General features: G+C 37.7%; 1 long non-coding RNA gene across 1 annotated transcript in view; it reads right to left on the minus strand.

The window, feature by feature from the left end:
- Window positions 1-585: 585 nt before the first annotated feature.
- Window positions 586-26,493, minus strand: part of LOC122881800 — a 79,340-nt gene continuing 53,432 nt past the window's right edge. Inside the window, exon 3 of the long non-coding RNA XR_006379229.1 lies at window positions 586-3,697. This is a non-coding gene — a long non-coding RNA (uncharacterized LOC122881800). The remainder of the gene's footprint in view (window positions 3,698-26,493) is intronic.

Raw genomic sequence — 26,493 nt, forward strand, 5'->3', positions numbered from 1 at the left:
AGGTTTTCTAGCAGTTTTCCTGCTTTGCTTTGTTGATTGTTTGCTGTTGGTCAGTTGTTATTGTTTGTTTTGGGATAGTTGTGGTTGTTTATTGTTGGTTGGTTGTTGTGAGTTGGCTGCTGTTGGCTGCTGTTGGCTGCTGTTGGTTGCTGTTGGTTGGTTGTTGTTTCTAGGGCTGCAACTAGTGACTATTTTAATTATCAATTAATTGGCCGATTATTTTGTGGATTGATCGATTAATCATATGTTCTATAAAATGTCAGAAAATAATGAAAAATGTCCATCACAATTCCCTATAACCCACGTTGACGTATTCACATTGCTTGTCTGACCCAAAGATATTCAATTTACTATAATGTAAGAAAAGGAAAAGCAGCAAGTCCTCACATTTGAGAATTTAAAATATATTCAGATATGAAATCTTTATTAAAGTGTTTCAACTTTGGAGTCAATATTCAAAAATGTCACATCAGACAAAGAAACAAACAAAGCCATACTTAAACCCAAAGGTCAATGCCACAATTACAACACTAGTTAGCAATTTATAATCAGGAGAGCTCTTTGAGTATAAATATCTTGGTCGCAAAAAGACTTGTTATGCACAAACATACTGTAGAAGAGGAATTTTTAAAAATGAGCAATACATGGATAATCTGCAATCAGATACTTATGACAAAGCTCTGATTTCCTCTGGACATGTGACTTCAAAACTTTAAGCTGAAAGAGGCTCTTTCCTCTTTACCAACACCACAACTTCAGCATCAAGGGACGAGATGAAAGAAGCCCATGAGGAGCAGCTGGATTGTGCTTTTGCCTTTTGATTTTTGCCTCCATCTCTTTCTGTTAGTCCTCTACTTCCCCTTTCTCGCTTCTTCTCATATTTTGCTCTTGCGAACTTGCCTCCCTGTTTCTCCCACATTAATCTCCATTTTGGACTCTTTTTTTTTTTTTAATCAATGCGCTATCCTCTTTGTGTATTTTCACATCTTTGTCACCAAGGGTGGACATACTGAATAGACATTAGGGCTGAAACTAACTGTTGTTTTCATTAAAAATTTTTGATTAGTAGTCTACAAAACATCACAAAATACTGTAAAATGGTCATCACAATTAGCCCAAGGTGATGTCTTCTAAATACTTGTTTTATCTGACCAACAGTCCAAAACTAAAAGATTTTCAATTTATGATAGAAGACAGAGAAAAGTCTTAAATAAGCTGCAGTCAGCAAATGTTAGGCTTTTTTGCCTCATAAATTACTTTAATAACTATTTATCGATTATCAAAATTGTTTGATTTATTTTCTGTTGACAGACTAATTGTTAGAGCTGTAACGATTAGTCAATTTATCAGACATACTAACCACTGGCTACAGTGTGCTCTCTCTCCTTTAAAGGAAGGTAGGCGTTCACAGTCAGGGCTGCTTCTTTACCTATGCATTAAGAAAGTGGGTACATAGACAGTACACAAAGTGGATTTTAGAAAGCGTAATTGCATACTGTATAAAAATCAATGGAAAGATGAAGAGTGAATGCATTATGCCAAGTGATAACAAATTATAATATGTGTCGCAAATTGAGGTGAAGGCGCATCTACTTGAGTTAGAAATGCTTCAACCTAAGCGAAAAATGTGTGCTTATTTTGAACCTGAAGGAGAGGAAAATTAGAAAATAAAAAAAATAATAATTATATATTGGATTATTGGAGTTCCTGGTAAATTTAGAATTCGTCCCAAGGCACAATCAGCACCCACACATGGTCAGTGTATGTTGATAGCTAGCTACAGCTGACATCTGTGCAGTTAGTGTATTGACAACATTTTTGTTACAGACAGGCCCTAGAAGAATGGTCGTATTGTCTTTGAAATGCAATAGGCAGCAAGTGTAATTAGCAATGTAAGCTGTCATAACAGATGGTTTATGAATGTCTGCCGGAGACGATGTTCTGCAGATTAATGTATCTGCTCCTCTGATGGTTAATGTTTGTTTGCTCTGTGGAAACAGCCTCACAGCTTTAAGACACACGATAAGAAAGACGGTACAAGCTCAGTCTGTTGTTTAGTGATATCTGTATATAAAATCTGTACATCGCCTTTTTTTCCCCCAGGTATCAAACTGTGAATATAGGTGGAAGCAATTTAAATGTGAATCAAGTTTCAAGGTAAAACACCTTTATGTTAAATGTTGTCTTAGCACTGATCCCCAAATAAGGATAGCACTTCATACTACATATCACGTTCACCCCATTGGCACACATTCATACACTGATGGCAGGTGCCAACTGAAAAGAAACTAACTCGTTCGCACAGCCCTTGGGGGCAATTTGGTGCTCAGTATCTTGCCCAAGGGGGAAGCCGGGATCGAACCGCCGACCTTCCGATTAGTAGACGACCTGCTCTATCTCTAAGCCACAGCCACCCAATGCTAACATACTGTTACTCTTTTCAATATTTTTTATAAAGTCCAGCAACATTTGCAACTTTGTCATCACACCATCAATTATAACCAATCAGTTTTGACAAAGTTCACTCATCTGTCTTTGCTAATCGGTACAACTTGTCTGCTTTTGAAAGTCGCTGCTGTTTGATGTAGTCTATGACAGGAGTGCAGAAGCTGCACTTTGGCAGCGGGTGATTGGGACGCAGAAGATGATCTGCCAGCTTCCATTACACAGACCGCATCAACAGGTATTTGCAGTGTCATTCAGAATTTAAAGCATACACAGTCAGCAGCGACATCTCAAGAGAAGACAGCTTGTCGGATTAAAAACTGCATTCCTTCCAATTAAGAGGCGAATAAAGAATGCATGATTGAGTGGTGGCGTCTGTGTGAGTAATGCTCTGACATCAATTTGAAGCACTGCACAGGACTTAATCATCTTTTTGAGTGCTTATCTCAGGTATTTGCTCCATTCTTGAAACTGTATCTCACAGTCAATGGAATGTAATAATGTTATGACATATACAGTAGATGGGGAAATCATAATATATACTCTTTTCATTGGTCTTTGAAGTAGGGCTGCAACTAATGAACATTATCATTATTGAATAATTTTTGTTTACATTTTTCAAACAATCATTTTGTCTATCAAAGGTCAAAAATAGTGTAAAATAGTCCATACTGTAACATGTTTCCAGAACTCAAGGTGATGTCTTCAATGTTTTGTCCGACCAATAGTCTAAAATGCAAAAGTATTCAATTTACAGTGATTTAAAACAGAGAAAAGCAGCAAATCCTCATATTTGAGAAGCTGAAACCAAAGAATGTTTGGCATTTTTCCTGATAACTGACTCCAACAACTGATTAGATAGACGTTTCGTTTCGTTTCAGCATCATGCCTACTAGCCTTACAGTAGTAACCCTTCTCAAATTAAGCACTATTCGCATCATGGCTGAAAATAAAAAGCAAAAGACATGATCAACATGGGATTTGAAGCATTACAGGAGTTATTTCATAATGACGTGTTGTAATTTACTTTCTTGGTGAACCCATTTTCTCTCAGGCCGCCTTGCTGGATCATCCCGAGTTAGTGATTAACTGAGCTTCCCAGAAGGACTTTCAACAATCCACAGAGTGGGATAAGTCATAGATGCATCTCATTTCTCTTATTTCATATCTCCTACAACCTCCAGTCTCATGTGACCTGGAAATCGATTACCGTCTTCCATCGGTGAGGTAATTTCAGTTCTCTTAGTGCTGCCTGCAGGAGCGAGGAGAAGATTCGAGTCAGAGAAGTGAGGATACAAATAAGTAGGGCTGAGTAATATGGTTGAAATCAATATCAAGATATTAATAAGAGTGAGACAGACCATATTTGGTTGCACTATACTGTAGATATATACGTTACTATAATGCTATTTTTCAAGTGTAATAGCATTTATCATAATTTGTATTACTGTGTTATTTATAGTAACATATTTTTAAATTTTATGACACATAACTTAATGGCATGTATAATATAATTAAATGTATAATAGCAATAACTTGTCTCAGCCTTACTTTGTGTCTGTGTGCAGCTGAAGTTCTGAGTGAAAGCACATGTTACAGGTGAGTTCATTTTTCATTCAGGAGTTGCAGGGGATACAACAAGATGTTGTTTTCTCCTTTCACATCAACGGTCTCCTCGCTCTTCCATGAAAGGTTCATACATACACACTATGTGTATGCGCATGCATGTGCACAAAAACACACATAGGAGAACTTCAATTCTGAAGTTTTTTCGAGCAAACACCTTTTTTCCCCCCACTGCAGAAAAGGAAAGGAAAAGAACGCTGCCAGTGTTATCTGCAGAGCTCATTGTCAGGTTTCCCCATCATCTAAAGCTTCAAAGGCTGCTTGCAGTCCTCCATACAAGCTAATGCAACAAAATCAATGCCTGTTCATGGGCTCTCTGTTGACAAAAAAAACAGACCATCTAAAGCCTCTTGGCATGAACTCATGAAGATGAAAAGAAAAATTTCCTTGCACTGCCTGATCAAGGTTGATCCCAGTAAATTTATTCATTTGTGCACCTTTTCTTCATGTGGAAGAACTAGTTTGTAATTGTGTACTGATTATTAATTGTCAGCCTGATATCAGTAAATAAATAAAAAATACTTAAAAACTATTATGCTTTCCGGGCAAAGGTACAAACGGCCACCTCTTGAGCTAATCAAGTTTAAATCAACACCAGAGTTAATGCCACTCTAGATTTAAAATGACGATCTTTAAATACAGCCTCCTATTTAGTCCAATCAGTGTAATTTTTAAAGCAATAACATAGTGCCAAAATTAGGGCTGCTCCCTATATGTAGATCATTTGACTCATCAGTTAAGCCCCCAATTCAAATCTGACGTTGTCATTCGAAGCATCAGAATTGTTTTTTCACTGCATCATTGTACACAGAGAAACACAGGATAACAGCATGGCAGATGGCTGGAAACCTAGCTTTTATAGAAATAGGGAGATGGGTGGAGGAATATGAAGGCAGAGCAGCACAATGCACACATTACATCACCTGTGTTTCTGCTCACTGCTCTGATAACTTTCAGCCCCTGTGCTGAATTCAGGAGAGGAGGCTCAAGGATTTTCTTTAAAACACAATTACTTTTTTATGTCACACAAAGCTACTTTGTTCCCAATCAGTGAAAACTGCACAGTCTAGTATGCACAAGTTCTTTTTTGTTTTTACTGTGTCTGAAGTTATGAGAGAAAGCTGATGAGAGACACGAGGTTAAACAACACTAAAATGAGGACTCACATTTTCCATCTCTACTGAAGCTTTTTTAAATCAAAACTAGAGTTCCCGTGGACATAAGCCATTTGGGTCAAACAAACAAACTCAATTAAATTTTAATTATATAGCGCCAATTCATAAAAGTTTTCTCATTGCACTTTATCGATGACCTTCTGGATACAAGCCTAATAAGAGAAATCATCTCAAAAACATTTATGTGACAAAATTCTCTAAAAAAAGGCCAAAATAAGACAGACTATTTCTATCTTCCTCAGCTCAGGAAAAACTGCTGCAGTATCTGACTCATTTTGTTACTGTTACTTATATAAAATGAAGATTCAGCAGCAATTGGATATAATTGAAATGAGATCCCAAAGAAACCAAAGTAATGCTTTATGTATCCAGGAATTATTTAGTATGCATTGCAGCTGTAATATGTTGCTATAATTACTGTGTAATAGATGGAGCATGCCTACATGGATGAATTATTCATTTCCAGAGGGATAAATCCTATTTAAAGGTGTTTGTGTAGCATCTGATATGTTCACATGCTGATTTATGTGTCACGGTGCTTTCTAATCTTCTAAATGAGCCTTATTTGTAATAATTGGGAACGCTTTGCGTTGTGCATCCTGCCTGTAAGAAATGTGTTCACCCAATGGTGTTAAATCCCAGTGAAAGTTTTGATTACTTTCATATTTCCACATCCACTAAGATTTAAACAGCCCTGTTTACTATACAGTATCTCAAAAGTCTTCAAAGCACCTAAATTCTAAGTGATTTCTTCTGGAGTATAGATGTGTGGGAAGATGCATGCAACAAAAATGAGATGTGAGGGACATAATGACTTCTTCGGTTTCAAATAAAGTTCTTACTAAAAACACTATCTTAAGTTGTGTAATCTTACACCATTTCTCAGGAAACTGACAGAATGTTTTGACAGTTTTAAATTACTCAAAATTGTTATTTACTTAATGTTCCCTCATAATCTGCTCATAGCATTTTTAAAGCTGCACTTATCAATATTTTATATAAACAATGTATCTATAGGCATGTTTGCTAAAACATTTGCATATAACAACTTTATATTGTGAGAATAAGTGTTATAAAATAATTTTAAAAACAAGCATTTGAAGTGCAAACCAATGAAACATATTTGTATAGTACCTGCAACAAAAAATATTTTGCACCCATATCCTAATCTCATTGCAGACTTTCTGATTTGATGAAAATTTAAAAAGGTTATTGCATTGGCAAATTATGGTTCAAACACAACCAATTGTTACAGTTCTAGTAATGTAAATTCACTTCAAAACCAAATGTTAAATTAACTACATCAATAAATAGCACATACAATTGTACATGTTATTTATTTATATACTATTTATATATAAACAACAATATTTCATTTATTGTTAGTTTTTTGGATAGATGAGCAGGAAGCATTGTTCAATGTCATGCTTTGATGTGCTTGAAGGAGCAGTGAGAATTTCGGCCCCTTAGAGGCCATGGGGTCCTAGTGCATTTGTACAACTGGCACCACCTTTAGTTGCACTAGCAGGAGAGTGGTAAGCCTTTAGTAATGCACAAAAGAGAAATCACTGTATTTTCATGTGATTGATTAAATTTGTCTGTAAGAAACAAATTTCCTCTGGGTATCTGAGTCCATTAAAAAGTGCTATAGTGCCAGCATGGAATGGTGATATAGTGAGATACAAAAAGACGCACTGACACATCTAAAGCCTGGCAAATCTAAACTAATCACAGCGGCAGGGCCCACAGCTCTATTCTTCATCCTATTATTCATAAACCTCTCAGTTTCCCCCAGCTGTCTGTTTGCCACAGATAATAAGGAGGCCAAAAAACATTTTTCTCTCTGCTTTATGAGTCTCTCCTGTACCCAAAGTAGATGCTGTTCTTCAGACGTCTTCCTATTCGAAAAGCGCTCCGATTGTCTTTGGTGTAGAATTGCAATGAGCTGGTTACATTTACTAAACAGGACCTTGCTAATGAGCTTTTGCTCAGAGTTAAAATAATTTCTTTTGTGTAACTTTGATTTGGACAGAATTTTGTCACGTTCATAGAGCTGTTCTCAATCAATGGAGAATAGACTATTATTTGTTCCATGTGAGGGTGGTGTTAAGTGGGAGGTGAGTTAGGCTGTGAGAAACAGCAGGGTTTCTGGATGATATTTTGTCCCTGCCAGGGCCATCTGCACTGTTTGAACAGCTCTCCTTTCTAAGCAGTCGAATTGATCGCTACATCTGTTTGCGAATTCTCTCACACCTCGTGTGTTGTGTGTGCGTGTGTGTTTCACTTCTTCGATCTCTGTGATGATCATTTAGAGTTCTACACTTTCAAGGTGATGACATCTGTGCAACGTATGAGGTCAATATGGTGGGTCCCCAGCGTGAGGATAGGACTTTGTGGTTTGTGGTTAAAATTAGATATATGATTAAGTTAAGGGCTGAGGCTAGGCATGTAGGGCTGAGCCAATTTGTGAAGATTTATTTATTGCTTAATTAATCAAGCAGCTGCATGTGCTGATGTTGGCAGAGTAATATTTCCAAGTACTTGCTGAACTGCCTGAAGTCCCTGTGGTAGACCTTCACAGGCCAGCTCATAGCCTTTTCCGTAGGTTACTATAAATTGCTTGTGGAGGTAAGTACAAAAGTATCCTCCTCATCTGGTAGAAAGGCTTTTCATCTTTCATTGGTTCTATTGGAGGTGAGTTGTATTATTTTACATCCATTTATTATTTAGGATTTTTATATTGTTGTTTTGACAGCCTGATTCTACAATTGGGCTCATACTTGATGCAAGGGGTTAACGGCAGCCCCATTCTAGAAACCTCTCTCTCTGATCTATAGTTCTATATACGTAAAGGCACCACGTCAAGTTGACAACCCTAGACGGATGTATCATATGTGATCAGGCTGTATCATGCTTTAATTATATTAAGTAGCTATGTTTAGATTTTTTCTTTCACTTTGTGATATAGAGCGACAGTGGGCTATGCAGTTAACTTAAACATCCAAGTAACTTTCACTTTGCCTTGTCTCATTACTGGATAAGAGACTACTGCCATGCAATTGTTGTGTTTACGTTCTTTCATTCATGGTGATAGAGCGGCAATCCGGTTTGCAAGTAGAAGGTTTGCAATGGAGAGGTCTTTGATAGATACCAAAAAGTAGAAGATCACTGAGCCTTTTTTTTTTTTAACTCGCTTCATGTTGTCTTCACTCTGAACAATCTCTACTTCTACATCTGAAAACACACCCAGAGTTCTTGCGGTCTCCACGTGGTATCTCCGTAGCACCGATGTGTTGTTACATTTGAGGCTACATGTCTAAGCTCCAAAGCTTACACATGTCGGTGCTCCTAACACCTTAACACACAACTGGGTTAGTCAGCCGAGGATGTTGTGATTTGATTGCATCGATTGTCAGAGTGCTTAAAATCTGCAAGCCTGTTCCCACCACCAAGCTTATTTTCTTCATTGTGTTCCCCACATATGAATAATGTAAAACCATCCTTATAGTCGTGTTTGTGAAGAGAAACACATTACACACTCTAGACTTCAAAACAAAAACATAGTGAGATAAACCATTTAGCAGATGAGCTCACCGCTAGAAGGTTCGACGTGGTTTGGTGGTCCTGAGCCAGATCAGGGCACCATTTGGTCCATGGCTCACCCCGCTGGGTAATACTACTATTCACTCTGCTGCTCCTGTGCCCTAGCCATCTGGGGATTTAATGAGCCCAGACTGGCTTCGTGGATGCCAACCAAATGCAGAGCTTGCGCCCAGTCCCCCCTGGTTAGTCAAACCCCAGCATGAGTCAGTAGCTTCATAGAAGCAGAGAAACGTGTCCCATACAACGAGTTCAAGTGAGGCCCTGCATGACATGCACACTAGTGGAGCTGTATACACGCACTACCACTGTCTGTCACACACACAGGCACATATACACACTCTCTGTGTATCATTATACTGTACATCATTAGTCTTAGAGTTATAACCATAATTGCTTCAAAAATGATGAAGGAAATCTAATGTGACGCTCACACATGGATGAGCAGCGGGCTTAATAGCGTTGCATTATCTTAGTTAAACATCTGTAATTAGCAGGTCACACTGTTCGACTTTTCATTAACCCCTCAAAGTTCTGAGGCGTCTAATTCCAAGCGCTCCTTAATTGAGAAAAGTTTGTTTTTCTCAAAACTCCTATTTCCACACAAGGACATCTGATAAGACCTCAAGCAGGGGGGAGGTGCACTTTGGAGGCAGTTTACAGCTCCAAGTCTGGTTGCAGTACTTTGTCTCGCAGTGTGTGGCAAAAAGATCAATACTGCTTGTTGCTCATGTTGTGCCCTACAGTGCTTTGAATGGTGACATCTTGACATAGTAGCAGTCCCAGCTGCTGATTCAGAGTGCATTGATGGTGGTGAAATCCTCCCTATGATCGAGGACTTTAAAGCGGCAGAGCTCTCCCAAAAGGCCTGAGTTGGGCTCTGTCAAGGCACTCTGATGCTGTTCTTCAAGCTTTGAGAGCCAACAGGGACTTCAAGCTGTATGCATTTAGTTAAAGAAAAAACACAATAGAGTAAAGGAGACTCCTGCTGTTCTTTTGTATGGTTCTTATGTAATGCCAGACCCTGTAGACGTTTTAAAATTTTTTGTTTTGTCTGACTGGTCGATTGCCAAAGTACTGCTAAAAAGTATTTCTTTTTAAAGAAATTTTTGGGGCATTTTGCCTTTATTGGACAGTGACAACTGTAGTTAGAGACAGGAAAGGTGGGAGAGAGAGAGAGTGGATAACATGCAGCCCCCTGTTGGAATCAATCCCAGGCCACTGCGGTAAGGACTCCTTAATGGTATGCGCTCTACCAGGTGAGCTACAGGGGCACCCCTAAAAAGTATTTCTAAATGCTGTTTTACTGTAATAGATTCCATATACTTTGGTTTAATGCTTAGAGATTAAAAAATGCGCACATTAAATTGTGTCATAATTTTAGCATCTTTGTGCCACAGAAATGTGCCAATGTGACAAGTTTTCCAGTTGTAAGTATTGCATCCAGCATCCAGTAGTATTGCATTAAGCTTGTCATTGGTGAACTCAAATGACATGAGCTTTTAGTGTTTTTGGAGGAAAATTCTGGGAGATAAAAACTGTTTTTCTGCTTTCGAGTACTAGGCTAATAAAACAAAATATACAAGAATATGTTGGTGCCAATACAACTGAACAAAATCCCTATCAAATCGTAAACAGAGGGGAGCTTTGACAGGCTTTTAATCAAATTATGGGACCATCTGGTGCTCTCCTATTAATTTCTATATGCTGATACTAGCATTCCTTAAATTTTCGGATAATCGGATATCATCAAACTCATATTAATGCCAGATTTTTTGAAGCCTGTCCAAAACATCACACTGGGGCTTGTCAGTGGAAAGTGACAGGAGAAACAGACCATACTCTTGTGTGTACAACAGTACAGCCAATTAAGAGCAGTTAAGGTTTTTACAAATCTAAATGTTAAGTTAACTTACTTCCAGTAATTTTCCCAAATAGCAGCACCCAAGAGGAGTCTAAATGAAATCTGCCTTTTATGCATTCAGACACTATTTTCATACAGTTGATCTAACCCTTTGTATTGTTTGTTTCAAACCTTTCATTTGCTCTCATAAGAAGGTCCCTGCTCCTTTGAGCCATGAAGAAACTGAGCACAAATATGGGAGGAGAATCAAAGACCTTCTTCAGAAATGTACAGCACAATGGCACAGCCAAAGAGGCACTAATTAACCATATTTTCTGCACTCTTCATTGACACCATACAGATAAAAGTGACTTTGCTGGCTTCTCAGTCGTCTCTTTGACCAGGCAGACTTTGTCAACACAATTTAATTACTTCTTCATTGGTCACACAGAGGACTTGTTTATTGAGGTTCCCCATTTTATGTGCCTTTGATTCTGTTTTTCACTTTGTGAGACTTGCCAGTTATGCCCCGAAGTGGCAAATAGCTAATGAGGAGCTTTGTTTGTGCCTGCTGCTTTTTTCAACACCCCATCATTGCCACAGTCTTGTTCCTCCCTCCTTCTCTCAGCTCAAATAATGTGCCCTTCAGGAGACCCTAAAACTGTGCTTCACAATCTGCACTGAGGTGATCTTCTGTCTGCGCCTCTTCCCAGCTGAGACTGTAATTAACTTGCACTGATTGAGCCATCAAGCCCACTCGACGTGTGCTCCCGCTCATTTGAATCCCATAGACGAATCAACATGAAATACGAGGCGTACTGCTGTTTGGTTGATGATGGTTGTGTGGTTTTCTTCTTCCTTTCTTTCAAGTTATATTGTGTTTCTATCTCAGACGACTGAGCGTACATCTCGACACACTAATGTAAATTCCAAAAAAGGTGAATGAAGAAAAAATACATCAAGGATTAGATGAGAGCTCAGTCATACAAACACACACTCATATGGTTTAATCCAGATAACTTTATTAGGAATAATTCTGGAGTTATCTCTCTTAAGCCTCATAGGCCCTGGCTCAGTGTGAGGCATACCACTCAATCCACATGGAGCCAAATTATTAAAGCTAAAAAAAAGACTCTTCAAAAGGCCTCGCGACTTACTCCTACAACCCACAAAAGCTCATTTCCAGCCATGGGGTTTGTCTGGGGTCAGACAGGGATTGTAAGAATTGTTTGTGGGCCAATTATGCAAAGAAAATAATCCGTGTTTATTGCCCTACAGGGACTAAACTACAGCTCACTGATCTTATCAATTTGATTTAGGAAGTTTAGATGCACTGGATGGGGTTTCTCAGAGGTTTCAGATCTTGACAGTTTTTTTTTATTAGAGCAGTCACACTGGTTTAACTTTTTTAGAGGGGCATTGCTTTGGAACGGGAGACTGACATGTCAACTTTGTTATTTTGATATTTGAAATGACATATCAAATCATCCACAGAATGGACTTGCCACCATCATTGGACTTTACTAGCAGTCATTATGTAAATGTAGGAAGCTCTTAAAGGACTTTTAACATATTTAACACATCTCATTGGTCTGAAAATCTGTGCCTCAAATGACTTTTGTTGTTGTTAACTGATTTTATTCTTAAGGCTGTGTGATGTAAACTATATAACATTTCTTCAATAGCAAAATTAGAAAACAATGATGTACTGTTGATAAACTACAGTAGTGTTTAATAACGTACGTAAACCCTGGACTTGTCAATATGATAATATAATAATATAATAGAATAACAATTTTGACCCACTCCTGTAAAAGATTCAGCTTCTCTTTAAAAGTTGGGATGAGCTCCTAATCTTCTTGTGGGGTTGTGTGTTCAGGTTATGAAAATGGCTATCACTCCCCAAACTGATCTACAGTATATGTATGCTGCCTCTCAACATCCCTGCAAATATCTTTAAATCCATTGCTAAAATGTTCACGGAATTGGTGGGGAAAAGAGCTAGAATAAAACTTGGCAGACTGTGGGCCATAACGGGTAAATGGGGACTTGAAACTTCCCAATATTCAGGTCAATCAGGAGGCCTTTCTAGTAGCCCAAATAGGATCACTCTTATCAGAAAGTAACAACAGAACAATATGGGTTGATATAGGACAGGACAACAGCTGACTACTTAAGAATTCCCAACTGGACAACCCAATTATGTTGCACACCAAAACTATATGGCACAAGACACACAAGAGAGAGAAATCTTCCCTCTTCTTAACCAATTAGGTGTCTCTCTCTTTGGAACAACCTTTTAATGAGGATAGGAGGGAAATAATTTTACTAGAGGGACTGGTAAAACAAGGGACATTGGATGTCTCCACCAGGAGAACATTTTGAAATCCTTTGAGATCTTGAAGGGTCAGTTTAATCTACAGAAAAATTATTTCTGGAGATATCTCCAACTCAGAAACTGTCTACTTAAAATTAATCTAGACCCCCCCCCCCACAAATGGATATAGACAACCTAATAAAAAAAAATTCCGACTTGCCAAGTACAGCAAGCTCAATTTACAGCTACCTCGCATGCAAATATAGCGTAAGCACTGGAAGATTGGAAATAGTGTGGGAGAGCGATTTAGGGATTACATTTGACTACGATGATTGAAGTACATTGGTAGAGCAGATGCTTCTCCCAATGAGAGATGCTAGATCAAAATTGACTCAACATAAAATTTTCAATAGAATCTATTATTTCACTCCAGCAAGGCTACAGGCGATGGGCCTGATACCATCCGGCCTGTGCTGGAGATGCAACTCCAGCCTAGTGCGCATGTTTTTTAGTTGCCCCTCATTGGTCACTTTCCGGCAAAAGATCATGGAGAAGATCAGCAATAGTGTGCCTCTTGAAAATTACAAAAGATTTCAAAAGATCTGAGCGCTAAATATTTGAAGTGGCTAAAAGTTGCCATTACCACTGCTAAGAGGGTCATACTAAGACATGGGAAGGAGAGTGAACCTCCAAACTATCAAGAATGGCTTAATTAGGGTATTAAGCCATTCTTGATAGTTTGGAGAAACAGAAACAGCTTCCTATGAGTGCCTCAATTATAAGATAAACAATAAACTGGACATCTTCTTGGAAATCTGGGTACCGCTTCTGACACATCCCAGGGAAACCAACACAGATTAGCATCTAGCTTGACATATCTTGGCGCCAAAATGTGGTGGGAGTAAATACAATATATTGTCTCCTGAATAGTTCTGTGGCAACCTTTATTTAATTCAAATTGATTTTGTATTTTATTTGTATTTTTTAAATTTTGTTTTATCTACTCCTTTGTAAATGTGCCTTAAACATGTCTTAAACACACAGTATGTATACAGCATCTGTCCTGTGCGTGAGAGTAAACATGGAGGTGGGATCATGGGGACATAAGTAGATGCTTTGAATCTGTTGTGTGAATTTATTTTATTTCTCCCTTGTTTTTGAATACTTTGCTTTTCATTTTACATTTGTTGTCTTGTTATCTGTTATTATATGTATATACTATTTTATTTGCTATGGTTTAGGTTGTTGTAGAAATTTTTCTTAACAATAAAAAGCATGGTTCAAAAACAAAATAGAGCTCAAAAGCAACAAAAATGAGGGATTTACACCAATAAACTTAACTGACCCAAGATATAAACTCCTTGGCTGCAAACATTTCACTCTGCAGGATTTATAATTGTTAAGGAGAAGATTGAATATTTGCTTATTTTTGTTAAGCAAAATGTATTTTATTTTTTACAAATTTAAATAGATTTTCTGTTTTCAGCTAAACAATTCCTAGTCATTTTTAGGTTCTGAGTCTAGTACTAGCAGATATCAAGCTTAAGGCCATCTTTAGGCTTAACAGAAATAGTAACTTAGTTTATATTGTGATTGATATCGTCCAGCCCAAGTCTTGATTGACAGTTTATTTATGTGACAAACTTGTCATATTTCTGTAGCTCAAAATGTTTGGAAAAAAACAACATAAAGACAAATAACACAGCTCTCAAAAGGACACATGGTGTAAAAACTGATAAAATCCTAACTCACTATGCATAAACTGAAGGTACAGATACCGTGTCTCATGCTTCTGTGTTGTTTGCAGGAGACGTATGAGGATAAGCTTAAGATTCTAGGCTTTGTTTGGGAAACAGCCTGAAATGAAATTAGGAGAGACAGCAGTGAAATGAATCCTGGTTGGTCTCTCGCTCCAGTTAATCAGATAACAACAAAAGGCAGCAGAGCATGGGGGAATCTGTCAGCGGGAAGTTACGGTCTTGAAACTCTGGGAGAGGAGCAAAGACATGGAGCGGGTACACAGCAAATGTATTTGAATGGGGATGAAAGAGTGCCAGAGTTTCCTTGGAGGACCGTGCATCTAATTGCTTTTGTTTTGGATGCACCAGCAGGTGTCAGCAAAGCAAATGCTAACTAGGACACACACTAAACCGCCCCTTAAGATGAATTATTCACCCTGAGCCTGATGACTCGCTGGGCAAAACTGGAGTATGAGAAAGATAAAGTTAGTGCAACCTACTGATGACTGATTCGTAAGCAGTCTGAGCTCTGTCATCTCACCCCCAGCTCTTTCATATTCAGTGTGGCACGAAAACACACACGGACATGCTTACATCACAACTGGAGATGATAATGTCATTTGCCTTTTCTTCAAGTTGAAAGACCTGATGTTTCGGTGTCTTATCTACCCCGAAAAATAAAACAAATGACACATTTGACCGTGAATGACTCACTGCCTCTCAGATATGTAACAGCAGTGGGTCCCATCACTAACGCTGCCTTTGATATCTCTGTGTCACAGAGGGAAGAGCACAAAAAGTCTCAGACAGCAGTTTAGACATGACATCAACGCAGCTTCCCATGTCTGAAATACTGTGTAATAAACATGTCAATCAAATAAGGAGATGTTAATGTTTAGAAAACTGTCTGCAAGTTGACACACAGTATATTTTGTAGACATGAGTTGACAACATTGACTGGAGGCGCCTTTGACTCATAAAAAGATCTGACTTATTTGAAACCTGATAAAACAAACTGTTTTGGTTACAGCATCATGGGCTCCATACAGTTGCTGTTGGAGATGAGGCTCAATAACTTCACTCATATAGGGTTTCAGTCTTAATTGCAGCTCTAGATTTTACCCTTTAGTAAAAATTGTCTTCCCCTGACAGATATTTGTAAATTGAGAAAAAAGGCCCATTTAGTTGCTGTTCTGGAGCTTTCGATTAAGTCACATGATCTTCATCAGCTGATGGAGTTTGCCCGGTTGTCATAAAATTCTGGCTTTTCAAATTCTGCTGTTTGCAAGGTCAAGGATAAACTATGGACCTCAGCTTTAAAGCTAACATGGACAAGAAGTCATTAAAGGGCTAAAATTTACAACCTACAGTTTTTTGACAACTGGGCAAGCTCCATCTGCTGATGAAGATCCTGTGATATGATGGATAGCTCCATAACAGCTACTACATTGACCTTGTGGTGAGATTGTTTTCTCAACATCAAAAATGAACTTTGAACCTCATATATTTGTAAAGTCTGAACTGTTACGCAGAATTGAAACATGAATTTGGTGACCTTCTGTTTGGTGATTGTGTGAAGCAACAAAATGTCCAGTAAAGGAAAGAAACAAAAAAAACCCTCTCCTTCAAAAATAGTGTGTGATCTGGAAATTTCCAAAGTCATTCTTGCAGTTTTGATTTAGAATATTCGCTAATTAATTGTGCAGCCCTACCCAGGTGAGTGATACCCAGGTACATAATCTCCAAAAAAGTAGAAAATGCGGGAACAGATATTTAATACTAAGTAGCTCTGGATGGGAATTCATCATGTTCTTGCCTCTAAATGCATGGCAGTTGGCTGGGAAGCTGCTCTGGTGGAGCTGACTTCTAAAGTCTATTTAGTGTAACAGAGGTAGGAAAATGTTGGCTTTTGAATAGGCTTGTGGAGCCAAAATTAATAAATTGTTCAATTCATTGGACTGCACAATGCACTGAGACATATTTCAACTTCTGGATTACATACAGTCAAAACTATTAAACATGTGTAAAAAAAACATTCATCAGTGATTTCACAGTTCTACATACTGTATGTATGAGGCACTTGTATGTCTGTGTTACAGCATGATGGCTCTGTAATACCACCTGACAAAAAGTGGCATTTGACAGGTGAGGGTACCTACTGCCATCAATGTTGCAGAGCCTTATGGACTAATTCATAATAGCTCCTGTAGTTGCAGAAAGTGGTAATTATGGATTACCTGTCATATAGATGGAGGCTGGAGGACTTGTCAGATGGATTGGCAGCCATCTCCCGTGTAGTGTCAGGTCTATTTGCATCTCCATACGGCCTCAGTGCTGCTTTTAGCCAACGGCTGTCTGTCTCATGTCAGCTAGATCCTGTAGCTACTCTCTCAATTTCACTGCCACTTTTTCTGTCTTATAGTCTCACTCCCATGTGCACTCACTCGTCCTTTGGTCGTTTTTCCCTTTTTTGTGCACATTCTCTCTTACTCCCTCCTCCAAAGCTTCAGATGAAGGAAGATGAGATTTATGCCAGAAAATATGATTGACATAAGCGCAACCAACCATATATACACATAAAATTAATATTGAAGGGTAAAAGAGTACAGATTTTTGTCCTCAGCTCATTCATTTATGCCTTAACCTGTGTAAATCTTTCGGTCTTCCTTCCCTGCTTCCTTTCTTCCTTCATCCCTCGGTAATGTCATGTATTTTTCATGGTCGGCAGATCGCAAAAATGGTTTCAAATCATTGTCAGCCCTGACCTTTCCTTTGAAAATTAGCCCGCATGCATGTCATATTGTTAGTGTGTGGGTGTGCATGTGTTTCAGTGCATATTTATGTGTGTGCATATGAGAGTGCTCCATCTCCACAAATATAAAAAATGAGCGAGTTTACAAAAATCTATTTGCAAAAGGTCATACCAGACAGTCCAACACTTTGCTGTTTCATTTTCATTTTGTACCGCCCTCCTTCTCTCCCGTCTAGCTCTCTCTCTCTCTCTCTCTCTCTCTCTCTCCTCACTATCTCCCAGCCCTGTCTGTCTTCCTCCAGAGCATTTCTCATCAGAGAAACAGTCTTGCTTTCCAAAGCAGCCACAGCGAGCAGCTATCAGCCTGTCACATCTTATCTGAGTTTTCGCCTTCTTTCCGGGGAGAGGAGACAGAGCTTCAGTGGAATCATGGCCCTGTAGACTCTCAACCATTAAATAATAATCATTTTTAAAAAGTCTGGCAAGTTCCCCTGCCGACCTGTTTCCACCGTTTCCAAGAATTTGGGGAGTATTTTGGTTGCTGTTGAAGTCCACAAATTTGTCACAGGGCCGTAGAGTATTTCTGGGTCACTTAAGGAGAGAAAGTTGAATCTGGATACAGAAAACACAGATTTCTTCAGATGGCAGCAAGGGCTGTCACACATGAAATTTCAATTGACGATTAATTGTCATACAAATAATTGCAATTAACGATTTCTTTTTCTGTTCAATGTATTCCACACAGCGGTACTGATGCGTTTGGCTTTGCAACTAGGTCTAAATCCATGTTGTTAATGTCTGCTCATCAAAATGATGAGCTCATAGGCAAAAGAGTGTCAACTGATCTTCAATAGTTTGCACATGCGCATTCTGAAACAATGTTTCCCCTCTCACTCTGCTGCACATAGATTTATTTTAAATAGCATTTTCTAAAACTGTTGTGTAGGCCTACCTAATGTAACCAAAAAGTGGTTCAAGACAGTTAATAAATGTAGAAGGACGCTTGATTTTTGTTGATATGCAACAGGAAAACACAAAGCCATGTTTCCATCCAAGCATTTTAATGCAAATTATCTCATTAGAAAAGCTGGATTGAAGCGACAAAATTTGACAAAACTTCCACAATATCACTAAAAAGGTTTTACACTCGCTTAAGGTGTTTTTTTTCCCTTTTATCCATAAAAGAGTTTATGCAACAAATAGGCGATGGAAACGTGTTTGTCGAATAAATAATGACGTAGCGAATATTACATGACAGATCAGCTGTTTGGTCCAATTACATTGCATAACAATTCTAATCTGGCTTCAAACACACTGAAATGAAGCAGCAAAGGACTGTTTGTAAATGATCTCTAGCATAACGTTCTCCAGAGCTTTCAAACTCACTGCTGCACACATGGGGGGGCTTCGCTATAAATAAGAGAACCAACCTCTCTGTCATCATCCTGCTTTGGAAACCAAGAAATATGGTCTCTCATAAGCTGAAACAAAATAATCTGCTCAATAGCAGTAAGGTCTAGACAGCAACATGCTTTTTTTCCTGGAATTGGAAACTTGTGCTCAGGTAGATTTGCCTCAAAAGCTGATGGAAACACACCTGTAGGATATAAAAAAAAACTTGGTACAGTGTGTAAATATATCCACACTGCTCACAGTGACTCCTCTTGTATATTAAAGCAAAGGGGTTTATTAATCCACTTTCCCTGTTTCAAACAAAATTATCTCTGTATATTCCAAAAGTCCACAATACAGTCGGAAAGCTGTGCAGCTCCACTTTGCACCTGCACCTACTCACTGCCCTAAAGTGTCTGTAAGTGTCGGCAGTCGGTCATGGTCTTTATTTTGCATTACAGGTAACAAACAAATAAAATATTACTGTAATTATTCAGAGAAGACCTGGATTAAATGTAATATATTAAGAATAGAAGCAAATATGACTAAATGAACATCAACATGTAAATAATAATAAATAATATTCAACTGCAATACTTTCTTTGATTATGGAATCTAACAATTATGCAAAATGATCGCGGCCAGCTCAAATAATCACGATCAGGCAATCATGTAATAATTGTGACAGGCCTAATGGGTAACCCTCATTCAATCAGCTCTTCATGACATGCCAGTTGTAATTATTTGTTTTACAAAACAGCAGCGGATAGTACTGAGAGCGATCACAAAAATCCCCTTTATATTATTTTTCAGTACAGCAGTACACTGAATGATGTGAGGATAAGGCTATGTGTTATTGTAAAACCACTTGAAATGGAATAATCTGCAGATACATAAACACGTTTCTTGTGTTTTGCTTGTAAGAAATGTTTTATAAAACCTTTATCTTAAGTGCTTTAGAATAAATTGAAAGATAATTGTCTGTGACAGTCAATTCATCATGTTTTATCTGGTTAAACCTCAACATATGACACACCTGCCTGAAACTTAGTGCTCAGATAATGCGATTGCTTTGCACAAGGTAGGATTATTGAGCACACTCTGGTTTTAAAGGAGCAGGAGATTCAACAAATGATTATGAATGGCCGTGTGAAAAGTGGCAGATAACCTTGAGCAAGTCATTTCATATTTGTATGGCTTGGAGCCCTTGTGAAAGATGAAGTCGAAATTTACATAGACGTGTTCAGCATTTAGCTGACACACCTGAATCATTATAAGTTCAATAACAGAAAAGGATTTAAATCCTCAGGGCGACAACATTTTCAACACGTATTTGTGCCAAGGTCACAGTACCCAGGAAATAGAATAAATTTATATTTATATACTTATTATCCCTAAAATGCTTATGTATAACGGATTTAATTATTCAAATGGAAATGGAAAACCTTGACAGTAAAGAGGGGACTAAAAAGTAAACTTATTTCTTAAACCAAGAGACAGCTTGAAACATTCTGCCCTTTACAATATCCAGAAGGTTAATGGCAAAGGGTCTTATTTAGAGTCTTCTAATCAGAACTATGAAGTGGGACACATGGAGACAGATACTGTAAATCTTTGATATCCGTGAGTCTCATTTATTTCTCCAGCTCTCTCAATCTCTCGCTCTCTCTCTTAATTAACTGATTAAAAGAGAGGATATGAAAAAACTTCAGTGCTCATTTGAATTCTAGATTAATTTATATTTCCAAAAACTTAGATTCTTAAAACTTAGTAATTCTTTCTCAAAAATTTCTCCCTGGGTTTTAGGTCTCTATTATCTGCTCATATAGCTCTTTTATGCCTTTTCCCTTCATCTCTATGTCAGTCGGCCTCTTTCATTACATTTATCTGTCGGTCTGTCTGTCTAAACCATGACCAGGATGCCCACTGTCTGTCTTTCTGCTTTCATTTATCAAGTAAAGACTGAGCGTCAAGTCTGTGTGTTATCACCAGCCTGAGATGTACTGTTTCCAGGTTGATGAGACCATAGTTGGAGACTCAAATCACAATTAAGAAATTAATTTATGTAGAAATATAGCCTCTCTGTGGCCTCAAAATGTTGAGAGGAAAGAGAAGGAGACTGATTAAATGTTTACAACCACCCTGCCTTCTACTGGTTTCCTCTATGTGAGTGATAAGAGTTTGATTATCCTAGATTAATTAACATGGGGAATTAAAAAGTGTAGCACTCGGGAGAGCATTTACCTGAGGATTAAACCTGTCTTCTTTTTTTTTGCTAGACAATTTACCCTGCCATTTCTTGGTTTATTTCTGAGCAGCTTTTACTAATTTTCCTCTGGAGAGGGAGAACACTTCAATAAACAATATCAAAAGGCACATGATAGTGTAAAATATACTTTAATATCTGAATGTAGTGGTTATTGTGCTTCATGTTGAAGAATCAACAGTCATTGCAAAGGGAAGAGAGAACATGAAAACAAACAATTATTTTCTCCTTCTAAAGCACTCCCTTACTAATCTTTTGAAAAGTGTTATATTATTGAAGTTTACTTACTTAATGATTCTGTAGAGGACAAAGCTCCCAATATGGAGTTTGGTTTAACTGTGCACAAAATATTTGAGTTACTTGCATTTGCAGGCAATTGCGTGTTCAGTTTGATCCCTACATTTCTTAGGGAAACAGATAATCGTCTATGAAAATTTTATGGGGATGGGTTTTAAACTTTTTTTCCAAGATTTCTAGATCATACAAATGAAAATATAACCAAAAGAAACCCCTTTATAGGCTGGGCCAAGCCAAAGCATCCACAGATCATTGCTGGAGGTCATGGCTATATGTCTTTCTTCTCTTCAAAGTGAACTCCTGGTGACTCCTCCGCTAATGTGTGCTCTGAGTCTCTCTTCTCTCACCCATGAATTAATCAAATCTTTAGAGAAGGGCAAAACAGAGTAGGGGTGGAAAGAGAAGGGAGGCAAAGAGCCAAGAATGCCTAAAGTGGAAAACTGATGTGTGCTTGTGTGTCGCTGTGTGTGCGAGAGAGATGAAAAAATCAAACTACACAGGATCAAAGATCTGAAAACAACTGAGTTAAGAGATCAACTAACATGTAAGATAATAAAAAACAGATGCATAGTATTACATCAACATTTTCTACTGAAATCAATCCACAGATTTACAATAAATAAATGACTTAATTTAGTAGCATTTAAATTTATTTTGTAGTAAATATACCTATATAGGACTATATGAATGACTATTCTGGGAACACTTAGTCAGCGGTAACATTAAGATTGAATTAACTTTATTGATCTATGGTGAAAACAAGGAAAATGCAGCAGAAGTAATTTCATTGAAGTGGATAGCAAAATTTAAGGAAACAGATTATAGGCAGGTCAAAGTGTATACTTGCAAATTAATGCAAGTATTTGGCATTGAGTGAATTTATTTCAAAATGCCATTTTATAAAATATTACCAGCTTTTTCACAGAAAGATTGCTAGAGCGGCAGTAATGAGCTGCTAGTAACATTTTAGAGGCAATATAATGATCTTTCATTATTAGTGCATCAGGATTGCTGTATTTCATTAGTGCAGTATTATCATGCACTATTACCTTATACCGTTATTATTATCATCATCATCAACTGGTAAACCCACTTTGTACTTCACACTTATTTTATTTTATACTTATACCCACTTGGTACTTAATTTATCTGACCTGTATTATAGTGTATTATATTTTTTGCTAGTACTTCTATTCCTGTGTGCACTGACGTAAAGGCAAGCTGCTGTAACAAAAGAGTTTCCCCTCGGGGATCAATAAAGTATGTCTGATTCTGCCAGAAGAAAGATAATTAAAAACCATGAAGTCATTGAGTTTATAGGATTGCTGTGCATCTGTATACAACACACAATCCAATGTGGTGCAAGAAATTTATGGCCTGATATAGATTAATTGGAGTGAACAGTATTCAAAGACTATGCAATGTACTGTGAATTGACTCATTATTTCACTACACTATTTAAAGTCAATTGTCAGCCGACAATTACACCATATAAAACACATTAGCCATGCATTCAATAAGAGACACCACAACACCAGGAACTTATTATACAACAATACTGACTTTTGTGTGACACTTCGACATTTACTGTGAATTTATGGACCAATGTATTACCACGAGGAGTTCTCAAAGGAAAAAATATTCCACTCTAGAGGTAGTGGCTTAATGATTCATAACCATGCAGATCATATAATAATGATGAAATGATTGAGTAGTTTATTCTCACTTTGTTGTGACTTTTTACATCATTTTAAAAAATAAATGCCATATTCTTCACATCAGTAGTTAGTCCCCACACAGCAAGATAGTCATGGATTCAAATCACACTGTGTTTTGATTTGTCTCTAGGCTCTGGTTGCAATGTAAACCTGTCTAGGTTGTTTTCCTGCTTTGACAGATTTTACATGTGAATACATAACAATACAAACAATACATGTGAATGCCAATTAAAAAAATAGTTAGAGATCTTGTCCTTTAGAAACCTCATCTAATAATTATGTATCGAAGAATTTAGATTTCATTTTGGAATCCAAAAGTTAATCCGCAATTACAAAGAATATTACTACTTAGTTACGGTGCATCTTGTGGCTTAAGAAAAGGTCATATGGGTTTCATTTTCCTCAATAATTGATATATATGCGTTCTAATAATAACCTCCTCCAAAAGGTTGTTACAGTAGGTGGAAATTTATTTATAGAGAAGAAATTCCTTTTCCCTGTGATGTCTAATAAAATCACACATCAAGAGAGTGACCACAACAGCATTTCTTCATAATCAGACAGGTTACAACCACTCCTAAACCAGCAAGATATATGCTAAAAAGTGCTAAGCTAATTTCTTTGCACTTTTATGTATTATTTTTTTACCACTGTTACATGTTACTTTGTACTTGTTTGATTTTACTTCTCTTGATCACATTTGATTGATCCTGAATTCTTGTTTTACTTGTTTATTCATTTCGACTTTTCTCTACATTTCTCATCATTCCATCTCTCTGCCTTTTTGTCTGTCTTTGCATCTCAGTCTCTCTTCCTTAATCCCAGTTTAAAAGAGAGGCCACTGTTGCTGGTTCAGAAAAGGACTACTCTCATTTAACCATCTTCTCTCACCAGCCAGTTGGAACCTTTTGTTCTATTCTGTATCTTTCGTTTAATTTCATTTCAACGTTGACTGATTTTGAAGGGTGGTGTTATGTGCTTTGGCTTAAAGTCTCCCATGCTGTCAGAATGGGTAAGCAGCTTTCTAAATGTGAGAGAAACCCATGGGAGTATTGCCACACACAAAATGTCACTACCATGCAGAATAATCCTGGTGCTGAACAGCTTAGTGAGTGTAGTTTAATTGAGGATACGATGCTCTGCGAACATGGACATGCAAGCTCTCTACGAAACAACAACAAGTTGAAATGAGGACTCACAAGGCTGTTGTTGAAGTGAGGAAACAAACCGTAGGCAACCTAGTCTCTGTCAACGATGTGAAATTCTGCCAGATTTCAAAGTTATTTAGTAGACTCTAGCAAACTACCCACAATCACAAAGCTGACATTGTGGGGAAAAGGTCTGTGTAGCACAACTCAACCTTAACGTTGTACAATTTGTTTTGGTCACAGTAGTTAACCTAGCTTGAAGCTTGAAAATAGAAAAGGGAGGCGCTGTAACACTTCTTCCCTTTCTAAAAATGGAGATGGTAAAAGAAAAGTAAATGCAGTCAGAGAAAACTGTACCTGTCCTCAAAAAACAAACATTTACTCAAGGCTTCACACATCACAGATGGCTGTAACATTGACTGATACAGCCAAACTAACATTATGTTTATATTTTATTCACGCTTATTTGCAGTGAGTAAGCAAGCTCAATGTTTTGCGCACGGATGATTTTAGATTTTAGAAAAAGTCAGAATTGGCGCTGTAGAGAACTGTAGAGAGGGGTCTGTGTAGCATGACATAACCTTCAAGCTACACAATGACGGATTGTATTTTTGTATTGTATATTGTATGTTTAGCTAAGGGTGGGAATCTTTGGGAATGTCGTGATTTGATTCAACTTCTATTCAACATTGATTCTTGATTCAATAAATAGAAAGTTGGCGCACATTTTCAGACTCTTACTCTAGTGTGCCAGACCATTACCCAATGTTTTTAGTTCGCTGAATTGCAATAAAATATATAACTGGCAGTTAAGCTAAATGGTCTTGATGAAGGTCACCATCTGGCCAAACCAAAAAAAGAGCAGAGAGATTGGAAAAAGTTAACTGCAATAATTTGGAAGTCTATATCCAGTCTTCTGCCTGAATTATGAAATTATAGTGTAATATACTGACAGCTACACAATGGCTAAATTACTTTTGTGGGAACAAAAGTGGGACAGTGAGGGTAGGCTGGCTTGCTTGTTTGGCAATGTTAGTGCTAATGTTAATGTTAATTAAGTTAAATCTAAAATGTGCCTAAATACTTTCCCTCTTGGAAGATGACTTAGTGTGTGTGCTGCACTGTGCCCTTGTGACAAAGTTACACCTTCTCTGTTCTGCCAACATCGCGTTATTAACTATGCAAACAAATCATTTTTGGAATCTGTGAATCGATTCTGAATCATAGAAGACAAAACTCCTTAAACCTCCTTTTAGTTACTGGACAAAAGAAGCACTAAAACATTCAATTCATTTTGTACAAAGTTAATTTTAGCAAATATGGAGATGAACTGTATTTGTAAGTGTTAATGATTTTATTAGAGTATTGTGTTCTGTAACACTGCACCATCTGCAGTACTAGCTTGTCTAAGAGCTGCTATATTTCCTCAAGCAGTGTTTGTTCAGAAGGAATCTTATTAAAAGACATGTTCTTTAGGTTCAGGGTTCATAAAAAGGTTGTTTTTTATCATTATTTATAGCTTTGCCAGATGTTTTGAGAAATAGATCCCTGTACACTGCAAATCCAGACAAGTATTCACCAATATAACAGACAACGTTGACTTTTGAGAAAGAAAAAGCCAACAAAGTGAATCCAGAGTCTTTAAAACTCTTTTTAAAAAATGCAATAATTTAGACAAATGGACTTGTAACTTGGAGGGCACCTTATTTCTTTTGGTGGATACATTTATGACTCCTTTATAATTCAATTCCCAAGGTGAAGCGTAGATCAGTAACATATTACGCAGGCTACAGGCTGGTTTGTACCTTTCAATTGTCATGTTTTGATTTGTGAATCCTTAGAGAAGTCCAGAGGAGACTTGCATTCATTTACGCATTATTCTGTTGTGATGTATTTTGTCTTTTATCCGGGCATGAAATGTCCAATATGCCTGCTTCCCTGGGAAGAATGATGGATAGTGGTTGTCAACCCAGGATGACGCATGGGGCCTGCAGTAAACTCTGTCACGAGCCTGTATCATCCTTAGCTCTCCAAGGTGGCTGCTGCAGATCCACATCACTCACTAATGTTGAGTTAAACATGACAAGGCTGGCATTAAAACCCTCACAGCTAAGTTTGCTGGATATTGGCTGTCTGTACTCTGTAATAATTAATGATTTACGCAAGGCCTTAACA

This window comes from Siniperca chuatsi, linkage group LG9, assembly GCF_020085105.1.
Source record: "Siniperca chuatsi isolate FFG_IHB_CAS linkage group LG9, ASM2008510v1, whole genome shotgun sequence".
Classification (NCBI taxonomy): domain Eukaryota; kingdom Metazoa; phylum Chordata; class Actinopteri; order Centrarchiformes; family Sinipercidae; genus Siniperca; species Siniperca chuatsi.